Genomic DNA, 7,159 nt, shown 5'->3' with positions numbered 1-7,159 from the left:
TAAATAAGAGATGACAGTTAGTCAAATACAAAGCCATGTAAAGTGAAAAAAGGCAAGTTATTTGAAAACTGGGGGAATGAGAGGCTGGAAAGCAGTGCTGCGGAAAGAGACCTGGGGGTCCTGGTTGACGGCAAGTTGAATCTGAGTCAGCAGTGCCCTGGCAGCCAGGAGGGGCAGCTGTGTCCTGGGGGGCATCAGGCACAGCATCGCCAGCCAGGCAAGGAAGGGGATTGCCCCGCTCTGCTCTGCACTGGGGCGGCCTCAGGTCCTGTGCTGGGGGCAGTTTTGGGTGCAATACAAGGAGTGTCTGAGGTCACCTGATTTGTTCAGCCTGGACGAGACTGAGGGAAGACCTCATCACAGTCTTCAAACATCCTCATGAGGGGAAGTGAAGGAGCCAGTACTGATCTGTTCTCTCTGATGACCAGTGACAGAACCCAAGGGAATGGTATGAAGCTGTGTCAGGGGAGGTTTAGGCTGTATATTTGGAAAAGGTTTTTCACCCGGAGGGTGGCTGAGCGCTGGAACCGGCTCCTCAGGGAAGTGATCACAGCACCAAGACTCCTAGAGTTTAAGAAATGTTTTGACAGCACTGAAGGGCACATGGTGTGATTTCTTGTGCTTGCCCTGTGCAGAACCAGGAGTTGGACTCGATCCTTGTGGGTCCCTTCTGACTCAGCATATTCTATGATTATGTGTTTCTAGATGTTTGCTCACAATTGCCCCAGACTGCTCACTCAAAGTTAAAAGGAACTTTTTGCTTTGATCCCCATGTTTGCTTCCCTAGAATAGAAAGATGAATAAATATATGTGAATCTCCCAGATACTATAATAGTGAGAAGCATAGAAAAGCCTAGGAAGAAGCTGATGGTTTTTCCTCCCATAATAGGACTTGGGTCAGGCAAACATTGATGAAAAAAACCTCAGTTCTATCATCAATTTGTTCTTTCTTTTCCTGCCTAACGTTCAGCCCATCTCCTGATACTGTGAGACATGGGGGAATGGTTACGGTAGAAGGAATCACCTCCACCTCCACCACATTACAGCAGAAGAGATCCCCTATCCACCAGTGAGAATCTACTGTGGGAATCTCCAGTCAGTTTAAGTTCATGCCCTGCATGCATAAGCAGAGCAAACTTGGCAGTCTGAACAGTCTGTCCCTTGGGAATATTGACAGATGAATATAAACTCAATTACCTTGCTTTTTCATTCCAGTTGGGTTACTTGTGCTGTGTAACTAAGTACATCAGTATCTGGAGTCACTCTGAACAACAGGATAAAACATTTTTCTGGTGTTGAAACTAGAATTTTGTACAGCATTTATAACTTGCAATAAGTCAGGAGGCTGGCTGTGCTTTGTTTCCCACCATCCTGAAAAAACCAAACAAACTGAAACTAAGGTAGAAGGGTCACCATTGACAAGGGCTGGGGTTTCTTCTTTTGGTATACCTAAAAGGCTGATAGCCATTTTGCCTATGAGCCTGCACAACTGAAAGATGTAAAACCAGCTCCTGAATTTTCCTTACCATTCTCCCCACCACCACCATCTTCACTATCCCTCAACCTGCCTCATTGCTGAACGCTGAAAACACAAAAGTAAACATTAGTTAACAAGGTTTGCACCTGGGGGTGGTAAACAAGACTGCTCTCCATGCCTGTGAGCTCTCAAAGGGAAACTCTGCTGCAGGAAAATAAATCTCATCACAGTAAGAACAGGTCCGCCTGGGGTAGGGTGTGCATGCAGAGAATGAGAAGAATATTTTCATTTTTCTGATTACATAATTAGGGAACGATGAGGTATAAAATCTTTCCGAAATGTGTCCCTCCAGTTAGAAAATACATATTTGCCTTATCTTTGTTTTCATTGTAGCTAGAAGCAGAAGTTGATGCTAATCTGATTCCTTACTCCTCTGTAGTTTGGGACATTTCAAATACATATTTTTTACCCCGAGATTTTGTCTCAAATGGAGACAATTGAGACTTTGTTTTGGACTAAGTGAATCAAGACTTTGTCTAAAATGCAATAATATGGCCCATGCTAAACAAAACAAGTCTTTGTGTATCATTGTTATTAAAACATTGTAGCAGCAGGAAATAGCTAGACATGGACTTTCCTTTGCTAGTTAACTGCTACTATAGATCTATTAAAGTTCAACTCATTATACATTTAAATCCTATTACAGTAGCTGAATGCTTTGACAAAGGAAGAAACAGCCTGTAAGACAGTTCCTTGCAAAACAGCAGTGCATATATTAAATCAGTATGTTCTCACCTTACCGTGTCCTTCATTCACTCCACACTTCTCTGAACGTGACTTTCACTCCTGCACCCAGGCGTGACCTCCTCCCGCCTGCCCAGCGGAGCATCACCAGCGAGCAGGCAGGAACCCTCCCGGCAATCTGGCCCCCTCGGGAGCCGCACGACAGGGTCAGGTTCACCCCTTCGGCATCTCTCACCAGAGCCGGGCTCGGTCCCAGTCTTTCAGGAGCTGCTTGTGAGTCGTCGGTCAGAAGAAACCCCGCACAGTTTAATGGCCGTGGCAGGGTCGTTCGGTGCTCCCCCCTCTGCAGGGCTATGGTCTGAAACAAAGGCAAGCTCTATAAAAGTAGATCTCCCTAGTCACACATTCAGGGATGGATTTTTTCCTCTTCTTCTGGTGTTCAAATGAGGGAGAGGACTAGTTCCTCTGAAGATAATGGAGCAAAGCAACATAAGTCAAAGGAGAACCAGACTGTAGCTCTAAGAAACACCTATTCCTATTACTTCCTAGGTTTTTGTTGGTTTTTTTTTTTCTGCAAATATATAAATCTTTGTATTAGCTGACTTCAAGGATCATAAACCCTAATTGTATGTGCAGACTACTAATGCAGTGTGCTGCTGATGCATAAAACAAGTGTAGATAGTACACAAATACACTCAGGCTGGGCTTAAATTTAGCTTCAACCACACAAAAGATATCTTTATAACTAAGAATGATGGGAAGAAAGATCTCATTCCAGACGAGATGAACAACTCATTTTTTTCACTAATCCTGGATTTGGCTGACCTGACTTAAATGTGTCCTAAGACATTTCTTAGTGCTTTGGAAATTACATCAACATACTTGGGTTGGAGATGCCAGAGTTAGGAAAAAAAAAGTGTGTGTGTGGGGGGGATTCTATTTTTAAAATTCTGCTGCTCCTTTTAAAAACAGATCAGTGAAGCATAGCTTTTCCTATAGCTGTAATTTTTCAGGCTAAGCAAACTCCAGTAATTTCAAAAGCAGTGGGAACAAGGGGTCACTTGGGGCCAGCCAGACCAAAAAAAAAAAATTAACTCTTTGCTCTGTTCTGGTTTTGTCATGTTATTATTGTTGAAAAGAGTCAGTTTATAAATGTAAAGGTAAGCTTTTCCTTGCAAGAAAACACAAACTGAAAAAAGTGCAGCAATAGTGATTTCAGAGCTGTACAAGAGCATTAATGAGGGAAAAGAAACAACAAGGGGAGTTCAGCTGTGCATTTTCTCAGTACCTATCACTAGAGCTGGACTAGCTTTTGCTAAATGACGTCTGTCACTGACAGCTGCTGTCATCGGGAGACTGCCAGGAGCCACACACACCTTTCAACAGCAGGAGGCTATCAGCCATGGCAGTGTACAAGCTTTTCCTGACATCGCCTTCAGTGGTGAGAGCTCCAAAGCCTTTCCCTAATAATATTGCTGAAAATCTTCAGTTTAGAGGGGAAGAAAGCAGCATGAAAATTTAACATGAATAGTATAGATCCTCGTTTCATGGTTGTTTTTGTATCAGACAGCTAGACTTGCATGAGCTAGTGTTTTAGGTGATTTTTAGATGTTACATTTTATACAAATATACAAATAACCCCAAAACACTGAAAAACCCAAGCACAGGCAGATAGGCTGTCCTTACCATTAAGGTGTGTTTAGCAAAAGGATGGATTCCCCCCTGCCCAAATTGACACCTTTGAACTCTGGCCATCTCACAGTTAAAATCCCTAGGAGTAAAACTCAATCTTTACATAATCTGCCAGTTGTAGCTCAAGTTTGCTGATTTCGATTTGGGCTCCATTCAAATTTATAAAGAAGTTATTTGCCATCCTCCTGGCAAGTCATAGGGTAGATGATTCTTTTCCTTCATCACTTTTCAAGTATGGGAATGAGGGTTCAAAAATCTATTGGTTTCCCAAGTGGCTTCCAATGGGGTCATGGTAGTTTGGCACTGGAAAGGCTCGGCCTCTGTAGTTTGAGAACCAAACTGGGGAAGCTAGGATAGATGTTCAGGCTTTGAAAACACCAGCTATCTTCCGTTTGTTTGTATCTACATCTGCATTGGAATAAACAGCTCTCAGCAGAAGAAAATGCAATTTGTTTAAGTATTTCAGCCAAAGAACAGCAATTATAAAAATAAGGCACTCCTTTCCCTACCCTCAAAGCATTTGCTAGTGTCAATAGCTAGGACCTGAGACCAAATCCTGAGGCTTAAATCCCTAACTGAGCCGGCTTGACACTTAAGAGATCTACTATTATGCATTAGACATTATGAAGCATTACAAACACTTTCTAGTTAGAGCTTTCCTTTGTCCCATTGACTAAGGGATAGTCACACTGCAATGATGATGTTGACTCCTCATAAAATGAGCTGCTTCACGCTGCAACTGCAGAGTGTGATCAGTGGATATAGAGGACGCCAATGAATCTTTAGTCACAAGCCATCCATGAAGCTCAGTGGCACCCTCTGAAACATCCACAGCTCCTCACTTGTCAGGAATTGTGTTGCCTTAATGAATCACATCAAAAATCTTTAATGATATTTAAACAGCACTGAGCATGCATTGTTTCTAGGAAAAAAACCCCATAACCTCAAAAACCTGATGTAAGGATTTGAAGTAAAAAAAACTTGGTGATCTAAAAGTGCATACCAGGAAGGAAAACCCTGTAGCTATAACTCACAGTAGCTCCTGATTGACAAAACAAAAGGGAGCCTTCTCCAATGTAACAAAGATTTCCATGAGTTGATCAGAACATACAGAACTCTTTGACCAAAAGTCTCTTTTATATAAAAAAGTCTGCCATATATAGAGAATAAATTTTAAGAGTTTAATCAAATATAAATTTCTTTCATGAAAGATAAAGTTCTGCTTATAAAAAATTTTCATAAAATTTCTTAATAAGCAGAGATTGAAAAGGGTTATATAAAGGTTGTCTGTTTTGTGTCTGTTACTGAAAAAGTTCTCCTGCTAAAAGAATTTTAAAAAAAGCCTTCATTGTTTTTTATTCCTTTTACTTTTCAAGTTTTCTATATTTTAATTTTTGCATTTTGTTTCTAAAAAGCAGCTTGAATATTGGGCCAAAATGACACTTGTTAATGCCCCATATTGATGCAATCAAGTGGCTCAATGCAGACTGTTGTGTTCAAATACAGCAGATGGATCCTACATGAAACACTTGCCTGAGCATCTAGTCACCTCAGGCAATAGCTATTTTGAATTTTATAACCTAAATAGTGCCAGACCACCAGTCAGATGAGAAATATGCAAAGAAAAAACCTGAAGATATTTTAAGGAGCTGTAGTGTGGGGACAGAGTAAATTTGGGTTTAGGACTTCCAGTATCAGATTAGAAGTTGGCAGTTGCATACTGCAAAACATTTTGGAAAAAAAAAAACTCATGCTTTTAGCTGAATTCTGTTTAAAACAATCTTAACTCTGTGCAGGTGGCACTTGGGTTTGTATTGATACTGTCAGAACAAAGGTCACCAGCCAGTCCTCAGCTTCTTGTTATTTTGTCATCTGCAGGTTGGTGTTGCCAGTCAGTGTCCTTTAATTTCAGATTCAAGTCAGAATCTAATAATCTCTGTATTGCAGCCATTTCCATAATTTGCCGCAGATATCTTGCATGTTCTTTTGACCTCTTCTTTTGCATCCACCCTTTATGTCCCTCCTCATATGCTAAAGAACATGGAGAAAGTCAGGATGATCTCAGGGACAGATATGAGTTTCTATCCATAAAGAGGCACACTACAAGTCACATGCACTGTTTGTATTTCCCTAGCCCTGTCTGCCAAAATTTAGCCTGGTTCCAGGTTATCAGCATACATCACAATAAAGCTTACAATGCCATTTCTATGTGGATATCACAGGATAGACACCAAAGAGAACTGGAGCAGCACAGGGACAGAGTTTTGAAGAGTGACTACAAGAAAGGAACAGACAACTTGATGCAATAGGATGCTGCTGGTTCCTGAGGTGACCACCTCATCCAAAGAAAGTGGATACAATGGGAACTTGAGGGCAGATTTCAAACTGAAACTTTGAGCCTAAATGCTCTCTTATCAGAAAAATAAAAAAGGATTCAAGGGTTGAGGAGACTGTCCTAGGGGCGGCAGACAAAGGGTGCAAGGGTAGATGGGGCAGTACTTTCTCCATCCTTGGGTGTTGCTTACAGAAGAATGAAACCAAAAAAAAAAAAACCCACAAAAAACCCCCCACCAAAACCAAAACCAAAAAAACCCCCAAAAAACCCCCACAAAAACAAAAAAAAACAAAACAAAACAAAACAAAACAAAACAAAAAAACCCCAAACCTGCCTCTGGCCCAAGTAAAGAAGCCACTATGAGAGCTCTCTTCTGCTTGCATTTTTTTGTTTGTTTGCTTTATTTCTTTTATGGGGTGCTCCGGTTTTCTGGGCACGTCTCCAGGGCTGTGCTTTGCCAAGCGGCAGCTTCACATTCTCAGGCAGGCAACATCCTGGTTCCACCCTATCCTGAATGGGGTGTGCTCACACACCCTCATCTACCGTCAAGAACACTTTATTTCAGACACATGTCTGGTGAAGAGAAGTTAGACTAAATCTGCATTTCTCCCATGAACTGGCCTGATTTAGTGTACCGGCACCTATAAATATGAGCTGTAGCTTGACATAGCAGTGTTGTATCCTTTGGAGAGATCCCAGAAGAAGAGATACTCCCCGATATGTGCACAGGCTCTTTCCACAGTCAGGTTCACAATGTCTCCTCAGGCATCATTTGCTGCTGGTGCATTGTGGCGCGGTTTGACTTGAGTGTCAAGGGACTTCAACTGGTTCGAAACTACGTGGATGACTGTCACATTCTCCAGCAGGGCAGAGATTTCACCTGTGGACCATCGCCCACAGACATTTACTGT

The sequence above is a fragment of the Chamaea fasciata genome, unplaced genomic scaffold (genome assembly GCF_029207755.1).
Source record: "Chamaea fasciata isolate MVZ Bird 193981 ecotype frontalis unplaced genomic scaffold, bChaFas1.0.hap1 SCAF_1, whole genome shotgun sequence".
Taxonomy (NCBI): Eukaryota; Metazoa; Chordata; class Aves; order Passeriformes; family Sylviidae; genus Chamaea; species Chamaea fasciata.
Note: the sequence above shows the minus strand (reverse complement) of the source record.